This window comes from Anabrus simplex, chromosome 1 (assembly GCF_040414725.1).
Source record: "Anabrus simplex isolate iqAnaSimp1 chromosome 1, ASM4041472v1, whole genome shotgun sequence".
In the NCBI taxonomy this organism is placed as follows: Eukaryota; Metazoa; Arthropoda; class Insecta; order Orthoptera; family Tettigoniidae; genus Anabrus; species Anabrus simplex.
In genome coordinates this window covers 257,080,632-257,099,647 of record NC_090265.1, presented here as the reverse complement: position 1 = coordinate 257,099,647, position 19,016 = coordinate 257,080,632, and the positions used below count along the sequence as shown (strand labels likewise).

At 44.6% G+C, this 19,016-nt stretch overlaps 2 non-coding genes across 2 annotated transcripts; one reads left to right on the top strand and one right to left on the bottom strand.

Moving 5' to 3' along the window:
* Positions 1-10,367: 10,367 nt before the first annotated feature.
* On the bottom strand, positions 10,368-10,438 carry TRNAG-GCC (transfer RNA glycine (anticodon GCC)). Its single transcript has one exon. It is a non-coding gene; the product is annotated as a tRNA-Gly (tRNA).
* Positions 10,439-18,007: 7,569 nt separating this feature from the next.
* On the top strand, positions 18,008-18,078 carry TRNAG-GCC (transfer RNA glycine (anticodon GCC)). The gene has a single exon. It is a non-coding gene; the product is annotated as a tRNA-Gly (tRNA).
* Positions 18,079-19,016: the final 938 nt, after the last annotated feature.

The following is a 19,016-nucleotide window of genomic DNA, read 5'->3' as shown; positions in this document are numbered from 1 at the left end:
AATATATCACCGTTTCCCTTATAAATTCCAAGTTTATAAGAATTTTCGTGTGTATCAAAACTCCAGCTACAAAATGAACCTCAATCATTAACATAGACTGTGTTTGGATTTTTTGTCACGTTTTCATTCCGAGCACCAGGAAATATTCATAGTTTTTTAAATAAGAATGTTATATAAAATCTAATTTAAATCCTATTGATCTGAACGAGGTACAGATTGTAGTACAACACTATGGGAGGAAACTCTGAAAAATTCATAATTATCCGTGAATCAGTAAGAGGATTATGAAGGAAACCGTGATATATTGTTAAAAAGGCGGGAAATTTTGAACATTTTATTTGAAAATGCTATAATTAGAATTTTGACATTATTGAAGTTGCTTCTGATTGCTCTTAAACAAGCCAATACTGGGATATGTGCAGCATTTGTCAACAACGTTTGTAGCATATATAACAATCGAATGAATATTGGCCTATCTTCCCCGTGTTAAACTAGGTCTCCCCCCTTGAACTTGTCACTGTAGTACAGAAGGTACAAACGGTCAGATCATTAATTTGGGCAGGACATATTATGGAAGGTAATTTCTTGTATATATTCTTTCTTTCTTCCTTAGGCCTAATCTTTTTACCCTTCAGGGTTGGTTTTTCCCTCGGGATCAGCGACGGGTCCCAACTCTACCACCTTAAGGGCAGTGTCCTGAAGCACGGGACGTTTGGATTGTGGATACAATTGAGAAGGAGGACCAGTATCTCGCTCAGGTAACCTCACCTGCTATGCTGAACAAGGGTCTTGTGGGAGATGGGAAGATCAGAAGGGATAAACAAGGAAGCGGGAAGGAAGCGGCCGTAGTCTTAAGTTAGGTTACATCCCGGCATTTGCCTGGAGAAGAAGTGGGAAACCACAGAAAACCACTTCGAAGATGGATGAGGTGGAAATCGACACCCCCTCCCCTATACTCAGTTTACCTTCCGAGGCTGAGTGGACCCAGTTCCAGTCCTTGTACCACTTTTCAAATTTCGTAGCAGGGCCAAGAACCGAACCCTCGCCTACAGGGGTGGCAGCTAATCACACTAACCACTAGATCACAGAGGTGGACTATTTTCTTTGTTACCAAGCCAAATTGCCGTGATCACTTATTGTATTTTCTGCACACCACCGCAAAGTTGACGACGATGAATGCCTTTCAGCTTCACATTTTAGGCTACCAAGATCCATATCAAAGATGGTGATTGATAGTTTGTCTTGAACTGTTAATACTTGGAACGATGCTTGAACATGACAGAATCATCTACAGGGTGCACTTATTACAAGTTGTCCATTTCATGACCGTATCGATGAATATAATCAAGAAGTTAGTAAAATAACCACCTAATCGATACTTTATTATTGCCTCAGGTAAAACTGAATATAAATTAGCACTTACAGGACATGTTTCGACCAATTAGTGGTCCTCTTCAGCTGTATAAAGAAAGAATTGAGAAGAAAAAACATTAGGGCAATAAGCACAAATAATAAAAGTTCTTTGGAGACTCCTTTGTTAAAAAATGGAGGTCATCAGAACAGGACATCTTGCCTCTCGTTCTTGTTTGGAAAAGATGTTTATTCTGCGCTGTCTAGATGGTTTGTCTTTGAGCGCGACCTGGTGAAGTAACGATGTGACACAGTCTGACAGATCTCTGGAGAGAAGGGAAGTAGAGTTTTGTCGTCATCTAAAATATCATGTGAGGGAGGAGGGAGATTGGGCTGTGCTTCTGCGATGTCGTGTTTGATTATATCTCTTGTCCGTCTTGTCTGTTTTAAGTCTACCCATTCCAAGTATTTACTAATGTTCTCGTATAAGATGTCTTTTTGTTCGTTGTTTTCGTTAAGATTCTCCTCACCGTTTTCTAATTTATCAAGAACGATGTGGATGTTTTCAAGGTTGTTCATTAGATTTCCTTTATTTATCATACAGATAATTTGAAGGTCCTGTCTGATATTGGTGAATTTGTGGTTGGACCCTTTCATATGGGATCCCATGGCAGAGAATCTTTTGTATTTTTAAGTATTGACGTGTTCTTAATATCTAATTAAGAAGTTCCTTCCAGATTGTCCCACGTAAGTTTTTTTTTTTACATTGAGTACAAGTTAGCTTATAAATACCAGATTCCTGGAATTCGTCTTCTTTAAGTTTATTAGCTTTATTGTGACTAAAGAACCTATGTTTCGTGTTGTTGTTGGTTGAGAAGGCTACTTTGGTGTTGTGTTTCTTGAATAAGTTGGTGATTTCGTAAATCTTTGGGTTATTAAAGGTGAATTTGACATATCCTTTTTCTTTTTCTGAATGCTGTTTAAGTTGTTATTGGTATTTGCATTTAGTAATGATTTTATTGATGACTTTTAAACTGAAACCGTTATGTAGAGCTTGCTGACGAATGAAAGATAGTTCCTTCTTTCTGTCTGTTTCTGCTAGCGGAATTTCAAAGGCTATGTTGACGAAACTATAATAAGCAGATTTCTTTTGTGAGATGGGATGTAAAGAATCACTTTTGATTGTGGTCGGTGTAAAAGTGGGTTTCCTGTATATTTTAAATTGGAAATGGTTGTGTTTCCGAATTGTTTGGATATCTAGAAAATTGAGTATGCCAATCTCTTCTTCTTCAGCTGTAAATTTTATGTTTGGGTCTAAATTATTCAAAGTATCTAGAATACTGTGACTGTCGTTATTATAGTTTCGTGCACTTATGTTTGGAGTACCTACAATAATTGATTTCAGCAAGGTTTATTATTTATCAGATCAATTTCTCTAATGTATATATGCGTGTGAGGAAGGTGAGAAAGTCGAATTTTAAAATAATAACAACTGCATGTCACTGGAACTGAAAAATCCCTTATGGAACGCCTACATAGGGTAACATACAGTGTTAATCCGGGCCTAACTACTCAGTGTCTTGGCCTCCGAGTCCCAGGTTCGATTCCCAGTGTGGTCTCTGTATTCTAATCGTGAACGGTTCGTTCTCATGACTCGAGAGTTGTACCCAACACATCTACTACTCGCATACGACACCATCTCTAAGATACAGTTTCTTTTAGGTACACTGAAGACGCCGCACACGATTGTCGAAGGGTCTGTATTATCATTATTATTATTATTATTATTATTATTATTATTATTATTATTATTATTATTTTGCCCGACTCCTTGACTGAATGGTCAGCGTACTGGCCTTCGGTTCTGAGGGTCACGGGTTCGATTCCCGACCAGGTCGGGGATTTTTATCGCTTCTGCTTAATACTTCTGGCTCGGGGACAGGGTGTTTGTGTCCTCCCACACTACTAACCACCACAGAAACACGCAATAGTGATTACATCCCTCCATGTATGGTTGGGGTCAGGAATGGCATCCGGCCGTAAAACAGGGCCAGATCCACATGTGCGACGCAGTTCGCACCCGCGATCCCACGGGTGTGGGAAAAAGCAGTAGGAAAAGAAGATTATTATAATATTATAATTATAATTTTATTATTATTACAGATCTAAACATATGTTTTCAACAATATTAACTAAATCAACACACTGACCACATGCTGGTCGAATATCGGCAGGGCATTAAGTTGGGCAGCAGTCGTTTTGGTAGACTGTATGATAAAAAATCAAAGTTAAAGTAGGTCGTTATTAGCATTGTTCTTCTATTAATACCAATTAAACTTGAATAAGAACGTAATTTCTTCAGTAAGCTGAAAATAAGATCATGACTACAATTTCCTTTGAGGTACAAGGACTTATCACAGTATTAATAAAAATGATTTTTTTAAATATCCGAATATTTGATTGTGAAATCTCGCTGTGAGTTTCTCCAGAAATAAATAAATTAACCTTCAATGCTCAATTTATTATTTCCTTCAAATATTAACTAATTTTCCAAGAGGTAATGCATATTCACCCCCCCCCCCCCCATGGCGTAACAGCCCAAAGGGCCATGGCCTACCAAGCGACCGATGCTCAGCCCGAAGGCCTGCAGATTACGAGGTGTTGTGTGGTCAGCACAACGGATCCTTGCGGCCGTTATTCTTAGCTTTCTAGAACAGAGCCGCTATCTCACCGTCATATAGCTTCTCAACTGTAATCACGTAGGCTGAGTGGACCTTGAACCAGCCCTCAGATGCAGGTAAAAATCCCTGACCTGGTCGGGAATCGAACCCGGGGCCTCCGAGTAAGAGGCAGGCACGCTACCCCTACACCGCGGGACCAGCGATGCATATTCATTAGGGAAGTATTTTTAAACTCATTTGTCATATTAAAGTCAAAACATGATGGACATTCAATGTATTGCATATATCCGAAGTTGTTCAGTTAACTACGGAAGCTACTACCATACTTCAGCCGTAGCGAATGTCCATGGTTTAAGAGACAACATTTTAGTGTTGATTTTTACTTTCAATGATCAAAATTTACACTTTACTCCAACTGATTAGAATGAACAATCTTAAGAAAAAAACAGTCTATTGTTGCTACAATTGCGGCACCTGACGAGAACATCGGCAAGGTAGAAGTAAATACACACTTTTGCAAACTTGTGAAGCAGAAATAGCCACACTCAACTATCTAACAGAATATACTGGGAGCAGGTCAATTCTGCTGCGCATTTAAGGTTTAAGGGGTGATTTTGAAGAGGACAATTCACACTATTCATGAAAAGATTGAAGTTGGAGCCGTTCAAGATGAAAGAGAATGTGAATATTAATTTCGTCACTGTTCTAATCTTGTTAAAAAAACCTGGTATGTTGGAAGTATTGCTTCCAGACATTTGACTTCTTTCCTTCTCACTTAGTCCAGTGCTGCTGGCTGCAAATAATAAGCGATTTTCCTTTCCTTTTTCAGATGTTATCAGTGGGATACTGAGCAGAAAGTTGATTGTGGATTTACATAAGACTGGACTAGTATGCCCAGACATGAATCAGTGGTATTCTCAAAATGATTTGTAGGTTGCCAGTACCAGACATGTTCTCGCTGCTGAGTTCTGGAAGAATTGCGTTTGATCCGGACAACTTTCGATCGTGAGAGATTAGAGTGTCGTCCGCACAATGGATATGTGAGTCGGTTAGTTACAAAACTCAACATGTCCATATTAAAGAGGATTGAGAAGAAATGAAGAAATTTTTATTAATATTAATATCGAGATGAAAACGATGAGAATGTGTATTGTACAGTGAAATGCACTCATATCCAAAAAAACTAGAACACCTCGAAGGACTAGAGATAGGAAGTTCATATTCACATAACATGTGCACTAGTATGTTCAGAAGAAATGATTAGCATTTGAAGCATATCGGTCCTCAGGTTCAAGGTCCATATTTCGGTGCACCACCACCGACTAGTAAAATGTGCTTGCGGATCTCGTTGTCGGTATAACCTCAAGGTAATGGATCAATGTGACTTGAAAAGACGTGCAGGATGCCTCGCAGACGTATGCGAGAACCGTACCGTCAAATGAGTGAGTTTGAAAGAGGGCGCATTATTGGCATAAGAGAACGTGATGCATCCATCCGGCAAATTGCTGCTTGTGTGGGACGTAGTGTGTCGGCAGTGCATCGGGTGTGTACAGAATTGTTTACAAAAGGCCGTAGAACACGAAGAGATGGGTCTGGTAGCACCATCCAGACCACCCCTCGAGAAGATCGACACCTCACCCGAGTGACATTGCAGGGCAGATCTGCGTCCTCCTCGGCTCTTGCGGAACAGTGGAACCATGTAACACATTGTACACTATCAGGAGTGACAGCCCGTCGCCGATTATTATGGTCTGTGTTATCGGCGCTTCGTCTACTTCTCCATCTACCTTTAACTAATGTGCATAAACATGCTAGACTGCAATGGTGTATGGAACGACGTCACTAGGCACAGGAATGGCAGCAGATAGTGTTTTCGGGCGAATCCAGGTTCTGTTTGTTTGAAAATGATGGTCGCATTTTAGTTCGACGCAGACAGGGGTAGATGCATCACTTTGACTGCATTCGCACAAGACATACAGCGCCAACGCAGGCCTTAAGGTGTGGGGTACTATGGGGTACAACAACAAATCACAGTTGGTGTATGTCAGGGCACTGTGACCAGTTTGACCTACGTGAATGGCATCCTGTAACCCGTAGCCATACCCTTTCTCCACGACACCCCAGATGCCATATTTGAGCGGAACAATGCGCGACCACATGTTGTTGCACGAACACGTGCCTTCTTGTCGTCACAGGCTGTCAGCCTGTTGCCCTGGCCCGCCCGATCACCGGACTTGTCGCCAATCGAAAATGTGTGGGATATGGTGAAATGACGGGTGCGGCGCTGTGACACAATGCCAACCACCAAAAATGAACTGTGGAATCAGGTGAATGCAGCGTGAATGGTTATACCCCAGGATGCCCTTCGCCGAGGTCTGGATTAAATTCCCATGCTTTTTGAGTTGATTTAGTCCGTCATTGACTTTTCTAACTTTAGGTAAAACACCATGCTGTATTGGTTCACTAAATATTTGGTTTATGTTCTTGCCTCTTCTGCAAACACTTTGTGAAATATGTTGCTTCACCCCGAAGCAAGCCTGTTCAGTCTTTTTCCTTTGTCTAATGAATCTTTTCGTGGGTGCAAATTTGAAATGCCAGTTAGTAGGAGGTTTTAAAACTTCACTGACTGTTTTTTTAATTTAAAAAAAAATGTTATCAGGACGGCGTAATTTCCAAATTTCTGAAAAATGTCTTTCTAATCTTTCTCCGAATTTACTTTTCACGCGACTAAATCTCTGTCTGGGGTATAAAAGAATGCCCTGCTACTGAAAAACTACATGTACTGTTTTTATTTGATTTGGAGTGCTACTTTTCAACCACTTAATTAACATACCCATCATAATTTGACGTGGTTTGCTGTAGGCCCGATATATCTATGCTGATGTACAGACATCTCTTGATCCTTTCTTACTACGTCCTGGGTCGGCAGCTATAATGCTGTTTACACAGACTCTAATCTCTTGTTTTCACTAATAAAAAGTACGTGTGTATGCACACTGGCTTCTCTCTAGAAAGTAGTCACTGCCGATACATTGAACTACATTATAAACAACAAACCTTTCTTACAACAATAAGTTTACTTCTCTTACCAGGTTACTTAGGACATGCCAAGTTATGGAACAGAACATGTTGCGGACATTAATTTAAGGTTTAATATCTAAGGAATAAGAAGTGTTAGGAAACAAAACATTATCACATATTAAATAGAGAGCTGAAGATTATGAGGAATAAAATATCTCATTTTTTCATTTTTGTGGATATGTTGAGTTTTTGAACTACCCGACTCATATCACATTATGTCATAAAAGGTATCCCTCCTTCTTGCATTTCTTTAAAATTTCTTTAGTCACATCTCCAACATTGTAAATCACTACTTCCCCACTTTAAATTTTTGGTCGCAACGGGCGTGAAGTTACATCTGGTTTCCGATTCAGAGAGTATTTCCATTTGCAAAGATTTCTTGCTTTTCTGATTGGTCGGACTATTACCAAAACTTCTCTCTGCCTCTTCTTCACTTCTAGGAAGCCTAATGTTACACTGTGCTACACTGATTTCACAATAACTAGCCCTAAATGTTTTTTATTATCATAGTTCACGCCTATCCGTATCTCATCGCCTAGCAATGCTTCTCCATGGCCAGCGATTTGTGTCTTTGAAATGTTATTAAGGGTTTCACCAACATCTTGAAAAACAGAATTTTCGTCAGACAACTCGTGCTAATCTAGAGATTCTATGTACAGTTTGTCCAAGTCCAGCTCGTTTCTTCTAAAAGTGTTGCTATTTCCGCTACTGCCAACGTATGATAAAAAGAGTAAAGGTAGATGCCGTAACAAAAATGTAAGATCACTACATTATATGATTTGGTGTTGTGTATTATGATGTTAACATTCGTAAATATTTGGATTTATGTTCATGCCCGGTTAATCCTTCATAATTACCGAATGAAGGTTAAATTAGAAATAAATTAGGCAATGACAGGTCTTTTCAATGTCTTATGTTAGGGAAACAATGCTGTGAAACAATAGAGCATAATTATGTTACTCTAGCTCAGGGCCTCTCAGAGTGCATGCGCCCGTGCACTGCACGGCGCAAGGTGCAGGAGACGACTTCACTAGGTTGACCAGAGTGCAAACTCCTACTCCACTTCCCTTACACATGTCTCACCCGTTCCACCTTCCCTGCTGTTTCTCCCCTCACTGCGAAATATTTATGTGCGGTGAGCGGTGACACTGTTGTGTGGGGCAATGTTACCCGTATTAAAACACTCTTCTTTCAATTTGATTTAAGCAGACAATAATTTATCTTCTCTAGCTCTTCTTTTCCTTTATCTTTGCAAAGATAGCAGTTATGCCTGGAACAAGGGACCGGCTGACAGCAATTCTGAGAGCCTTCTTTAAATTACAATCAAATATAGGCCTACTCGCACGCAATCTAGTTTACGTACAAGTCAAAACAGGAAAAAATAGCCTTTCACCTATGCATGTGGAACTAAACATAGAAATAATCTTAGCTGCTTCTCGATGCAGCTTAGGAAAATCTTCCTTCGACAAATTCTCGTAGAAATTGAGCAAAGCCTTTGTATTGGAAAATAGATCTTTTTGATTAACTTATCACCTAATTATTATCCCACGGATTAAGCATTTGAGGTCCGCCTCTGTGGTGTAGTGGTTAGCGTGATTAGCTGCCACCCCTGGAGGCCCGGGTTCGATTCCCGGCTCTGCCACGAAATTTGAAAAGTGGTACGAGGGCTGGAACGGGGTCCACTCAGCCTCAGGAGGTCAACTGAGTAGAGGTGGGTTCGATTCCCACCTCAGCCATCCTGGAAGTGGTTTTCCGTGGTTTCCCACTTCTCCTCCAGGCGAATGCCGGGATGGTACCTAACTTAAAGCCACGGCCGCTTCCTTCCCTCTTCCTTGCCTATCCCTTCCAATCTTCCCATCCCTCCACAAGGCCCCTGTTCAGCATAGCAGGTGAGGCCGCCTGGGCGAGGTACTGGTCATACTCCCCAGTTGTATCCCCCGACCAAGAGTCTGAAGCTCCAGGACACTGCCCTTGAGGCGGTAGAGGTGGGATCCCTCGCTGAGTCCGAGGGAAAAACCGAACCTGGAGGGTAAACAGATGATGATGATGATGATGATTAAGCATTTGGCTTTATCGTCACGACCGACAAAAAAATACGAAAGTTCCCAGTTCGATTGAAATGGACTTTCGGAAGTCTTTGTTTTCTTCGAAACACGTTGCTCGATTATTATGTTGTTGTCTTGCGCTTATCTATTTCACTGATAAACAAGCCGTCTATCAGTGAACGCTTCGTCGCTCTGAGCACACTACACCATCCGAGTCAAGCCGGGTTGAGCCGAGTAGGACCGATGCACAGTGCACGGAGTCTCAGCACCTCGATTTGCACGCGTGAAATTTTGGGCGTTTGAGAGGCCCTGCTCTAGCTGGAAAGCCTAATGGTTCAACAAGGTACCACTAACGTTCAGTATGATTTCTTAACAATATCAAGTTCAAATGATTAAAAATTGCGTTCATTGCATGTTTTGTGGACACATTAGGTGGATGGATTATATTTATGGCAGAAAAATGTGAAGACGTAATACCTACCAGTGCATTTATGCACCAATGGACTTCAAGTTCCTTACAGCATTCAGCATTCGGGAGATAGTGGGTTCGAACCCCACTGTCGGCAGCCCTGAAGATGGTTTTCCATGGTTTCCCATTTTCACACCAGGCAAATTAATTAATTAATTAATTAATTTAATGCCACGGCTGTTTCCTTCCCACTCCTAGCCCTTTCCTATCCCATCGTCGCCATAAGACCTATCTCTGTCGGTGTGACGTAAAGCAACTTGCATTGCATGTTCCTTAATTTTCTCTAGTGTGTTATTCCATAGGATTGTTTTAAAATTTGCTTTATTCGTACCGACACATTTTACGAGGTGATGGGATAAGAAATGGCTAGGAGTGGGAAGGAAGCGGTTGCGGCCTTAATTGAGGTACAGCCTCAGCATTTGCCTGGTGTGAAAATGGGAAACGGCGGAAAACCATCTTCAGAGCTGCCAACAGTGGGGTTCGAGCTACTATTTCCCGAATGCAAGCTCACAGCTGAGCGCCCCTAATCGCACGGCCAACTCACTCGGTAGGAATGTTCTGTTTAGGAGCAGACAGCCACGATTTCTTCACATAACTGAGTCTGCTGCTGTTGGGGGACCAATAACGGAGAACGGACAAAATCAGTGTCTTTTTATAAGACACGGTTTTCTCAAAACCCTAGATTTATTTGTTTGATGAAATGAACAGGTAACGAGATTATAGCATCAACATTAAAACAAATGCATCGGCCGGGAATCGAACCCGGGCCGCCCGCGTGGCAGGCGAGCATTCTACCACTGAACCACCGATGCTTATAACAACTGACTGTATTTAACCAAGAAGTAGGACATGAAGACGTTTCGTTCGAGAAAGTGCTTACTCGGCTGGCTGGATTCCTGCAGCAACAGGCGAGCTGTGCAGGAAATTCGGTAGATGGCAGAGAGAGAACAGAGAAGCACCTATACCATCCATTCAGTAGGTTGGCGAAATTAAGCACTGAGAGAGGTATGTCTCCCGCAATCGGGTGAAGATGTATTATTTTCTAGTGGTTTAACGTCACGTCCGCCTCTGTGGTGTAGTGGTTAATATGATTAGCTGCCACCCCCGGAGGCCCGGTTTCGATTCCCGGCTCTGCCACGAAATTTGAAAAGAGTAATACGAGGCCTCGGGAGGTCAAATGAGTAGAGGTGTGTTCGATTCCCACCTCAGCCATCCTCAAAGTGTTTTCCCGTGGTTTCTCACTTCTCCTCCAGGCAAATGCCGGGATTGTACCTAACTTAAGGCCACGGCCGCTTCCTTCTCTTTTCCTTGTCTATGCCTTCCAATCTTCCCATCCCCCACAAGGCCCCTGTTCAGCATAGCAGGTGAGGCCGCCTGGACGAGGTACTGGTCATACTTCCCAGTTGAATCCCCAAACCCAAAGTCTCACGCTTCAGTACTCTGCCCGTGAGGCGGTCGAGGTGGGATACCTCGTTGAGTCCGAGGGAGAAACCAACCCTAGAGGGTAAACATTAAGAAAGAAAGATGGGAAGAAATTGTAAAATGTTTTTTAAAAATTCCTGTTTCATGGTTTCCTTTACCTCGCACCGTCACAGGGAGGTCATACGGCGACGATAGAATAGAAAATGGCTAGAGGTGGGAAGTAAGGTACAACCCGAGCATTTGCCCGGTGTGAAAATGGGAAACCACGGAATACCATCTTCAGGCCTGCCGACAGTGGGGTTCGAACGCACGCCTCCCGAATGCAAGCTGACAGCTACGTGACCCAAACCGTGAAGACACTCGTTCGGTAAAGTGTAAAGGTATTGCACATTTTACTTACTTCTTTTTCTCCGCCCCTGAGCAAAACTTCATCATTCCTAGCGTGCTTCTTTTTGAAAAAAACTTTTTCTTTCTTTCTTTCTTTCTTTCTTTCTTAATCTGCTTTCCCTCCTGGGTTGGTTTTTCCCTCGGACACAGCGTGGGATCCCACCTCTACCGCCTCAAGGGCAGTGTCCTGTAATGTCGGGATACAACTGGGGAGGATGACCAGTACCTCGCCCAGGCGGCCTCAACTGCTATGCTGAACAGGGGCCTTGGAGGGGGATGAAAGATTGGAAGGCATAGACAAGGAAGAGGGAAGGAATTGGCCGTGGCCTTAAGTATCATCCCGACATTTGCCTGGAGGAGAAGTGGTAAACCACGGAAAACCACTTCTAGGATGGCTGAGGAGGGAATCGAACCCCCTCTCTACTCAGTTGACCTCCCGAGGCTGAGTGGATCCCGTTCTAGCCCTCGTACCACTTTTCAAATTCGTAGCTGAGCCGAGAATCGAACCCCGGTCTCCAGAGTTGGCAGCTAATCACTCTAACCACTACACCACAGAGGTGGACTGATAAAATTCTGTATGTTATATTTTCCCAACTCCTGCAATATTATGAGATGACCATTCAAATCGCCTCTGTCTTGAGATATACTGTAGTTGCTGTTTCTTATCAAATCTCCTCCATACTGGAATGCAGTTCCATTTTCTTGTTCAATCTCCTCCACTTTGGGATGTAGTTATATTCACTTTCTAAACCTTCTCTCTCTTGGGATGTAATCCATTCACCTATAAAGAAAAGAAGAACATGTAAGTTCGTTCCAAGAATGAAGGCATCAGTTTAAGGAGGGGAAGGACCATAAGAAGACAATGAAATTTTCCTCGCGTCTCACCAACGCATTATCATCAGGATGGGAAGAAAGCATGAGTTGGCCGACGAGGGCCAAATAGGAAAACGTATGATTTGTGGAACCTAGTGGAAGTAAGTGGAAGTAATGTCAGCGTCTGTTAACATCCCGTAGTCAGTAGATGTAGTAAAAATGTGTAGATAAATGCAATGATTTTTGTTGCTAATTGCAGAATGACAGGTTACATTCAATGAACTGGATATCATCAGTTTCCTCGAATCATGTCAATATATATATCAAAATACATTGAGACTAGTTTGCCACTGTAGCGTAACGGTTAGTGCTATTCGCTGCCGTCCTCGGTGGCCCGGGTTTGATTCCCGGTACTTTCAGAGGTTTAAGAATGGCTGGAGGGCTGTATGTTGTCAAAAAGGCACATACAGTTCACTTCCATTGGGGGTGTGCCTGAAAACAGCTGCGCCACCTCGGGACGCGGACAGGAGTGTACTTTACCTTGAGATTATAACAAATACGTCAACGGTAGCAGAGTAGGTTTCGGCCTACAAGTGCCATGGCTCGTCCGTGGCCCGACATTTCTGCCGAGTAGGCTTCGGCCTACAAGTGACCATGGCTGGTCCGTGGTCCGACAGCTCTGCAGAGTAGGCTTCGGCCTACAAGTGACCATGGCTGGTCCGTGGTCCGACAGCTCTGCAGAGTAGGCTTCGGCCTAAAATTGGCCATGGCTGGCCCGTGATCCGACAGCTCTGCAGAGTAGGCTTCGGCCTACAAGTGGCCATGGGTGGTCCGTGGTCCGACAGCTCTACAGAGTAGGCTTCGGCCTACAAGTGACCACTGCTGGTCCGTGGTCCAGCAGCTCTGCAGAGTAGGCTTCGGGCTACAAGTGGCCATGGCTGGTCCGTGGTCCGGCAGCTCTGCAGAGTAGGCTTCGGCCTACAAGTGACCACTGCTGGTCCGTGGTCCGACAGGTCTGCAGAGTAGGCTTCGGCCTACAAGTGGCCATGGCTGGTCCGTGGTCCGACAGCTCTGCAGAGTAGGCTTCGGCCTACAAGTGGCCATGGCTGGTCGGTGGTCCGACAGCTCTGCAGAGTAGGCTTCGGCCTACAAGTTGCCATGGCTGGTCCGTGGTCCGGCAGCTCTGCAGAGTAGGCTTCGTTCTACAAGTGGCCATGGCTGGTCCGTGGTCTTACAGCTCTGCAGAGTAGGCTTCGTTCTACAAGTGGCCATGGCTGGTCCGTGGTCTTACAGCTCTGCAGAGTAGGCTTCGGCCTACAAGTGGCCATGGCTGGTCCGTGGTCCGACAGCTCTGCAGAGTAGGCTTCGGTCTACAAGTGGCCATGGCTGGTCCGTGGTCCGACAGCTCTGCAGAGTAGGCTTCGGTCTACAAGTGGCCATGGCTGGTACGTGGTCCGACAGCTCTGCAGAGTACACTTCGGCCTACAAGTTGCCATGGCTGGTCCGTGGTCCGACAGCTCTGCAGAGTAGGCTTAGATCTACAAGTGGCCATGGCTGGTCCGTGGTCCGGCAGCTCTGCAGAGTAGGCTTCGGTCTACAAGTGACCACGGCTCGTACGTGGCCCGACAGCTCTGCAGAGTAGGCTTCGGCCTACAAGTGGCCATGGCTGGTCCGTGGTCTGACAGCTCTGCAGAGTAGGCTTCGGTCTACAAGTGACCACTGCTGGTCCCTGGTCCGACAGGTCTGCAGAGTAGGCTTCGGCCTACAAGTAGCCATGGCTGGTCCGTGGTCCGGCAGCTCTGCACGGTAGGCTTCGGCCTACAAGTGGCCATGGCTGGTCCGTGGTCCGGCAGCTCTGCAGAGTAGGCTTCGATCTACAAGTGACCACTGCTGGTCCCTGGTCCGGCAGCTCTGCAGAGTAGGCTTCGGCCTACAAGTGGCCATGGCTGGTCCGTGGTCCGGCAGTTCTGCAGAGTAGGCTTCGGTCTACAAGTGGCCATGGCTGGTCCGTGGTCCGACTGCTCTGCAGAGTAGGCTTCGGCCTACAAGTGGCCATTGCTGGTTCGTGGTCCGGCAGCTCTGCAGAGTAGGCTTCGGCCTACAAGTGGCCATGGCTGGTCCGTGGTCCGGCAGCTCTGCAGAGTAGGCTTCGGCCTACAAGTGACCACTGCTGGTCCCTGCTCCGACAGCTCTGCAGAGTAGGCTTCGGCCTACAAGTGGTCACGGCTGGTCGGTGGCCCGACAGTTCTGCAGAGTAGGCTTCGGTCTACAAGTGACCATGGCCGGTCCGTGGTCCGACAGCTCTGCAGAGTAGGTTTCGGTCTACAAGTGACCATTGCTGGCCCCTGGTCCGACAGCTCTGCAGAATAGGCTTCGGTCTACAAGTGGTCACGGCTGGTCGGTGGCCCGACAGCTCTGCAGAGTAGGCTTTGGCCTACAAGTGGTCACGGCTGTTTGGTGGGCCAACAGCTCTGCAGAGTAGGCTTCGACCTACAAGTGGTCACGGCTGCCCCATGGTCCGAGAGCTCTACACTCCGATCGACCAACCGAGCAGATCAAGGATGGCCGTGGCTCTACGGCATTGCATTCGGGAGACGGAGATGGGCTGGTACTCACCGTCGGATATCCTGAGAATGATTTTCCCTGGTTTTCCAATGTCCGGCATTGAAGTGAACGCCGGGACCGTTCCTAGTATAGGCCACGGCCGCCAACCCCCTCACCTCCACCGAACATCTCATTCACCGTATCACATTTCCCTGTTTTGAGAGACGGCATTACCGATTAGGAGGCCCGCCATTCCCTTCAGGGATGTTTTTAGTAATAGTAGTAATCCATATCATTCTCTTTCTTGCTAGCTGTTGAACACCTCATTTTTATAAAATTGCAGCAGTTACGGCATCTGGTGGAGATGAATGGTAACGGAAATGTCATAACGTACCGCAATTATCAAGTAAGAGAAATGCTATTGTTAATTGTTGTTATTGTTGATTAAGCCATCACATTTAACTTTTATTTGCTTCGGGCTGATATGAAAGCATCTTTCATTCCCCCTCACACTCTCGTATCCAGTTTTCTTCTCCATCTTATTCCCTTCTCATTTCGATGGTCATCTCCATCAAACTCCAATTCAATGTGGGCTGATGACCACACAGTTTTGCACTTTATAAAAGCAATCACGACAACAGCGACCGTCATCGCCATTTAACTTAGCATGAAGATTGAACAATATTTCCATATCAGCGATATTCGGCGTTGATGTACTTAAAATTATATCTTGAATATACCCGTTATTATAACCAATGCCGTAAAAACGTATGAGAAATGGTTGGAAATTGTAGTTCTGTAACTTCTATTATTCTCAGGTTTTATATGAGCAAACATTTCTGAAGATATTTGTAAGTTTGTGAAAATGTAATAATCGCGAATATCTCCGTTATTAATTCGAAAAGAAAAAGTGAATTATATTTCACAAAACTTTTATAATCTACAGTTTTTCGATACAACTAATATAAACGAAGAAGTCTGAAATTTATTGTCCTGGTCCTCTTAATATTCCTACGCCACTGACTACTAATCAAATAGAATATAGCCTAGTGTATTCTCTGGATATCTTACATACTTACTTTCTTACTTACTTAATCTGTTTACCCTCCAGGGTTGGTTTTTCCCTCGGACTCAGCGAGGGATCCCACATCTACCGCCTCAAGGGCAGTGTCCTGGAGCTTCTGACCTTGGATCTGGGATACAACTGGGGAGGATGACCAGTACCTCGCCCAGGCTGCCTCACCTGCTCTGCTGAACAGGGGATGGGAAGTTTGGAAAGGAAGGAGGCGGCCGTGGCCTTAAGTTAGGTACCATCCCGGCATTTGCCTGGAGGAGAAGTGGTAAACCACGGAAAACCACTTCCAGGATGGCTGAGGTGGGAATCGAACCCACCTCTAATCAGTTGACCTCCCGAGGATGAGTGGACCCCGTTCCAGCCCTCGTAGCACTTTTCAAATTTTCGTGGCAGAGCCGGAAATCGAACCTGGACCTCCGGGGGTGGCAGCTAATCACACTAACCACTACACCATTGAGGCGGACATTCTCTGGATATCTCTAAATTAAATACCGAATTTCAAAGCAGCCGCTTTTCCGAGATGTTCACAAAAACATCTAGACAGACAGACAGACAGACAGACAGACAGACAGACAGACAGACAGACAGACAGACAGACAGACATTTAACTGAAACCACTTTCGACTTTTTTTATGCTTAATAATACAAGCTAAAAGAAAAGTGTGAGGAAAAAATTGAAGTGTACAGAAACTGAATATCCAGAGCCTGTTTCCGGTCAGGAATGGAAGAATGAACCCCAATGTAGCGGCGAGTATAGGAATTATGCTGGCTGTCGAAGCCTGCCGCACCCCCTTGGGGTAATGATTAATGAATGACAGATAAAAAGAAACATCTGCCGTCTGTCACAGAAATGGGGGTCGTATGAGAGACCATGAAGGCTGCTATAATAATTATTAGTCTTACTCTTATCGATGGGAGGTAGAACTGTGAAGAAAATGACCATAGCTTATGCATGACCATGTATTCCCAGGACTTGAAAGTAAAATGCCTCATGAGCACAACAGAAACCAGGTGAGTTGAAAAATACCAATCCTCGACCATCTTCAGAGTTGATTTGTGTGGTTTCTGTGTTCAAACTTAATACAAATGTTGGAATGGTGCCTAATTTAGGGCCAAGACCGCTTCCTTACAAATTTCAGCCTATTCCCTCATAATTCTGAAGTTAAACGAATACTCGATTTGTTAAAGAATATTAAACATTCTTACCGAATTGTGACATTTTATAACTTCTAAACTTCTGAATTTGTGAAGAATTAGGGACACTGGCTACAATAAATGAGAAGTAGATGTTCTTCTTGTTATCATTCCGTTCACCATCAAGAGTTGTTTTTCCCTCGGACTCACCTTTACCGCCTCAAGGGCAATGTCCTGTAGTGTGAGACTTTGGGTCAGTGGAATACAGCTGAGAAGGAGGACCAGTATCTTGCCCTGGCGGCTTCACCTGCGATGCTAAACAGGGGCCTTGTGAAGGGAAGGAAAGATTGGAAGGGATAGACAAGGAAGAGGGAAGGAAGCGGCCTTGTCCTTAAGTTAGGTACCATCGCAGCATTTGCCTGGAGGAGAAGTGGGAAACCACAGAAAACCCCTTCGAGGAAGGCTGAGGTTGGAATAGAACACCCCCTCTACTCAGTTTACCTTCCGAGGCTAAGTGAAACCCTTTCCAGCCCTCGTACCACTTTTCAAATTTCGTGGCAGAGCCGGGAAACGAACAAGGGCCTCCGGGGTTGGCAGCTGAGCAGGTTTATTAAGGAAGATTAAACATTCTTGTCGACTTCTGTTATTTTATCACTTGTAAATTTGTTGGCGTGAAGAATCAGGGACACTGGAAACAATAAATTGAAAGTAGATACAATTGGTATTATTATTTGTGCAGCCATAGTAGAACTAAAAATGCATATTTTTTTAAACATCGAATTCTCGATAACTCGAAGCAATTTATGCCTCCTAAAACATTTCGAGATATCGAAGTTTGACTGTTATTGAGGTCACTCCTCGAGAGTCTAATTGTTTATATACAGCACCGGAGCGATCTGAAGAGCACAGACCCACTTTCTCGAAACTTCAGGACTGGTTATCATTCGCTTTCTCTGCTAAGAATCATGTTGCTTTACACCACCACTGTTTGTGCCAGCTTCGGGAAGCATCGGTGGTTCAGTGGTAGAATGCTCGCCTGCCACGCGGGCGGCCCGGGTTCGATTCCCGGCCGATGCAACCAAATTTTATTCTTACCTGTGCCTCACCCTGAGTATAAATTTCAAAAGACATTACATTTCAATTAACTGTGATGTGTCTTAAAATACTAATATGGTATTCAATAGTGTAAAATTTTTAAGTAACTTTATAATCGTTCGACTGAATTCACCCCGATCCTGAACGCAAGCCAGATTTTAGATATCTGGAGGAGTCTAGAATCGAACCTGTAACTTGTGGGATACGTGCCACGAGCCAAGGAGCTAAATTCATCATTCTTAGTCAGATTTTGTATTGTATGACCCATTGAAGTCCGCCTCTGTGGTGTAGTGGTTAGGGTGATTAGTTGCCACCCCCGGAGGCCCGGGTTGGATTCCCAGCTCTGCCACGAAATTTGAAAAGGTGTACGAGGGCTGGAACGGGGTCCACTCGGCCTCGGGAGGTCAACTGACTAGAGGGGGGTTCGATTCCCTCCTCAGCCATCCTCGAAGTGGTTTTCCGTGGTTTCGCAATTCTCCTCCAGGCAAACGCCAGGATAGTACCTAACTTAAAGCCACGGCCGCTTCCTTACCTCTTCCTTGTCTATCCCTTCCGATCTTTCCACCCCCTCCCCTCGCAAGCCCCCTGTTCGGCATAGCAAGTGAGGCCACCTGGACGAAGTACTGGCACACCTCCCCAGCTGTATCCGCCGACCCAATGTCTCAGGCTCCAGGACACTGCCCTTGAGGTAGAGGTGGGATCCCTCGCTGAGTCCGAGGGAAAAGACAACCCTGGAAGGTAAACAGATTAAGAAAGAAAGAAAGGAAGAAGGAAAGAAAGAAAGAAAGAAAGAAATGAAGGAAGATGGCCCATTGAATATTTAATACGGAAAAGGAATGCAATGAATTCTTAGTCTTGCCGAGCGAGTTGGTACACAGTTCGAGGCGTGCTGCTAAGAGCTTACATTCGGAGTTGGAGTC